The sequence below is a fragment of the Schistocerca nitens genome, chromosome 5, assembly GCF_023898315.1.
Source record: "Schistocerca nitens isolate TAMUIC-IGC-003100 chromosome 5, iqSchNite1.1, whole genome shotgun sequence".
In the NCBI taxonomy this organism is placed as follows: Eukaryota; Metazoa; Arthropoda; class Insecta; order Orthoptera; family Acrididae; genus Schistocerca; species Schistocerca nitens.
Window position 1 is genome coordinate 729,129,110 of NC_064618.1, and position 4,567 is coordinate 729,133,676.

General features: G+C 37.7%; 1 non-coding gene across 1 annotated transcript; it reads left to right on the forward strand.

The window, feature by feature from the left end:
- The first annotated feature begins 1,503 nt into the window (after positions 1-1,503).
- Positions 1,504-1,576, forward strand: Trnav-uac (transfer RNA valine (anticodon UAC)). The gene has a single exon. It is a non-coding gene; the product is annotated as a tRNA-Val (tRNA).
- Positions 1,577-4,567: the final 2,991 nt, after the last annotated feature.

A 4,567-nucleotide genomic window follows, 5' to 3' on the forward strand; every position in this document is an offset into this window, starting at 1 on the left:
CATCCGTCTCCATTGAGAGATTAATGGAGACGATTATGAGAACCTTGTTAACTTCTGTACATGGGCATTTAAGACAGGATATTCCAAGAGGTATCACATATCTTGTTCAGTGATGAATAGACATTTACCTATTATGGGCAGGTAAACAAGCGTTATTGATCTGTTTGTAAATTCGAGGGAGCAAAAGGGCACGAAGAAGAACAGAAAAAAAGAAGAGGCTTAGGGGCCAAAATCACCTAGGAATCGGAAGTGGCAAATCAGCCTCTACAAATTCAACAAGACCAGCGAGTCGTGTGCGGAAAATGTGCACGTAAAATAGGAATTACCTGTGCTTAGAGCGCCTAGCAGATTCCAATGACCTCAGTAAAAAGTACAACAAATGCCTGTGTAGAACACACGCGAATATAATATGAACCGTATATCCTAAATGTGTTTAGAAGGTTTGGCACGTAGTTAACAAGTCAGACTTCTTAGCATGGGCAATGATAAATCTGTAAGATACTTTCTTGTTAAAATAAGTAATGTATTAATTATCACGTTAAATGATAATTTTATAACTTGCAAAAAGATGGGGATTAACGTACAATGAAATTAATTCCTTGTTTAAGTCAGACATGAAAATATTTTATGTAGGGTCAAAATGAACCCTTTTCGCCACTTTAGGAATGTCAGAAAACCAGCCATTCTAGTGTTAAAGGAACAGTCACGAAGATCCACCCTGTTTACAGAATCCATACGAATAAAAATAATACTAACTAAAAGGCAGGAACATTAGAAAGTCGGCGTCGTAATTGCTGTTGTTATGGAGGTAAATGAAATGATCTGCTGGCGGCGGCCATGCGTTCTTTAACAGGCGACTGTTTCTTTGCCCGCCTTTATTTCGACATATTTCATAATAATCAAATAAAAACACTATCTTCACCTGCGTCACACGATATGTGGCAGCGCATTACTTGCTGCACGAACACTGAACAAGTATGGTGACAGGGCACGTTTCGAAGCTAAGCCAACGATATTACGGCTATTCTTTGCATCTCACCTATTTAATACTTAGGCTATCATTTAGCTGCGCAACATTCGTACTCAAGAGGCTATTGAATACAAGAAAACATGAAAATTAATGGAGGAAATGTGGTAAAGGAGAGAAACGAACAGCAGAACAAATTTAGTGATTGGTCATCCGTTGCGCATTTTGTTGCTGTCTTGTTTGTTGACCTTGAACAAAATGGTAACATCACCGGTTGCACGTACGCACTAAAATGGTAAAATAATGTGAAATGTGATGATTACTCATGAGCAATGAATGTTAATCCATTTCATTTAAGCTGCTTTTACTGTCTGAAATAGTCTTTAAGTACATATTTTCAATTCTTTTCGCATATAATACACAAAACTCAACATCCACCACAAAATATCACACAATAAATAGCCATAACCGATTTGAACCATTTATTTGTGTTTACATACACTATATACATAATTTCAGGCAGGTAATGGTACCGTGGTTTCGTGGTGTAGCGGTTATCACGTCTGCTTTACACGCAGAAGGTCCCCGGTTCGATCCCGGGCGGAACCATAAAATTTTAATATATACATAAATTATGTGCAGTAGCTTAGCAAACTTGACTGCAACGAAACGATAGTAGTAAAGCCATCTCGAATCATTTTATTTTCATCAATTCGAGTAGGAATTCCACCCAAAATTTCTGCAATTGTACATCACGCTAGGAAAGTGTAAGTTATGCAATAACTTAAATTTAATTATACACCTAGTCGAAGGAAAAACGCAAGTAACAAAGGAAGTTTAGGCGTTTTGACTTCCTTCAGACAACAAAGCAGAAGTTCAGTTTAACAAGGACAAGGAAACTGGAACTTGCCTTTCTTAAAGAACCTGTCGCTGCTTTCGACTACTACGATACAGTGAATTTCCGAAAACAGTGAATATGGATGATCGGACACAAATTTGAACACCCTGCTCTGTATTGTATCTTGATGTTCTTGGTCTTTTCACCACATCAGTACACAAGTAGCCAACACTGCCTCGAATCACGCTGCTTTTATTGGATACCTATGTAGGTACAACTCTAAATTTTCAACCCTTCTATGTTATTTGCCAATAACATCTCTTTCACAGTGCTATATCTCCACACTTACGAGTTAAGGTTATTGGTGATTTGCTGAGCCATGTACAGCATCGATTGAGACACTGAATTTGTATTCGAGAGTTGGTGGTTTCATTTAAGTGCGTCTCCGACCTTCTTGATAAACTAGTCCCATGGCTTCCCTACATGACCTGAAAAAAAAGGCCAGGCTGGTTTTTGAAACAGGCCACCAACGTTTCTTTCAATGATCAGTGTCTAATCATTTATTTCAATAATATTGTCATTGCTTGCCAACGGTTTTGCGAATAACTTTAACAGAATAAATCAAAGTAATTGTAATTATTGTTTCGTTTAGTAGTCATTGGATTCCTATTTTTTTAGTTTGGAGGCTGATTAATTAACGTATGTTAGATACTGGGCCAATTTGCATGTATATCTTCCTTCGTCTATTACATCAACTTGCGTCTAGTAAAACATTACGGTGTTCAAACCAACCTTCAGTCTGAGGATGAGTTTACTTACTTCACTGAAAAAGTTAGCCATTCAAATAAAAGAGAAGAGAAGAAGCAAGATTTGGGCATAGAGCCGAGTATAAGACAAACGGATTTAGAGAAAGAACGGAATACCTAAATGTGAATGACACAGAACGAATGTGAATCTACCACAAAAGCCACTGAGTGACTTCTCTTATACAGCGAAGAAGCAATTTTAAGATATAACAAAAAGAGAACTTCCACATCCTAGATATTGAGAGATGTGGCAATTATGTAATCTTCCTTGGGTGTAAGGATTTTTTCGCTGAAGATGCCCAGCTAATCAGTCATTCTTTGCAGCAATAATACTGCTCTACCTAATTTTTGGTCAAATGTTTGAGCGGGGCGAAAACCAGAGTTTCACAGTTGATATTTGTCCAACTTCCATGGCCAAACAAAGAGTGGGAAATGGTCAAAAAGGGTCTCAGATTGAAAAGTGTGAGATCTAGTTCTGAGAAAAAAGTGTTTAATTGCTTGAAGGGAATCGTGGTAGTTAAGAAAAACTTAATCACTAATTTGAGCGAAAATTGAAATATTTCGCGAACCTGTTAGCTATGTAAATAAAGTGTCAGAAAATATCAAATCACAGCATAATTTGAAACGCCCGCATCTCGTGGTCGTGCGGTAGCGTTCTCGCTTCCCACGCCCGGGTTCCCGGGTTCGATTCCCGGCGGGGTCAGGGATTTTCTCTGCCTCGTGATGGCTGGGTGTTGTGTGCTGTCCTTAGGTTAGTTAGGTTTAAGTAGTTCTAAGTTCTAGGGGACTTATGACCACAGCAGTTGAGTCCCATAGTGCTCAGAGCCATAATTTGAAACTTAACCTGCTTTCTCTTTATCTGTGTACTCAATAATAATGGAAAACCGATAGACATTTAAATATATCGTATTTCGTGCCTTCTGAACTTGAAAAATATTTGAAAATAAAAACGGTCAAGGATTTTTGTGAAATGACTTGTCTTAAAGTAAGAAATAAACTAGATTAAAGAAACACTTGACGCGCCTTTGAATTATGCTCGAAATCATGTACAGGAAATGAGGTGCCGACTGAGAATTTGAACTTCAATGATTAACTATTAGAGGATATCCGTGAGGTGGAATTTCGCTCTGCGCGCTCCTTACGTCGCTAATGTATGAATATCTTAGCTGCTGTACATGATTTAGAGCATCATTAAAAGGTGTGTCAAATGTTTCTCGTCTTGTTCCATTTTCTTACTTTTAGACAAATCTTGATATTCTTTTAAGATTTTTTCTTTTTTTGCTTAGTTGGTGTTGTTAGGCTGTCATAAAACTTTCCCACAGGTAGTTTTCTTGTGTGTGTTAACGCCAGACAATGCACATGGCGAAAAAGTTTTAAGCTCAAGACACTTTTAAAAACACACAACTGAGTACGTTGTCAAGTCTTTCATATTACTTAACAGAGTCTAAATCAGGGCTACTTCTGGTAAACTCTTACGAACGTTTACTTCGTAGTTAAGTTGTGTGCCTTGCTGTAGTATAAGAATTTATAGTTGCGAATATTCGATACTAGAGCTGTGAAAAAAATGCTGTACAACAGATCAGTTGTAGAAATCCTGTACTAAAGTGCGTTAAGTGCTAGGTGAGGGATTGAACTGAGATAAACGTGTACCATGACACTTACAGAAGCAAATCAAACAAAATACTGTATTCCAATAACGACTTGCGACGCAAAGTTTACTACAATGTTTATTTAAACAATCCTGATCGTTTTACACTGTACATTCCACAAGACACAAAACTAGATACGTCGACACAGGAAATGATGACATCTGCCTGTATGGACATCCTGAAGACTTCACGTTCATTCGCTTTTTGAACCCAAGATGGGTGACAAGCATATAATAACTGCTATAAATTAGTCACAAGTGAAATTAGCATGTTGAGCAGTGACGTGCGATAGTATTTATGCCTAATA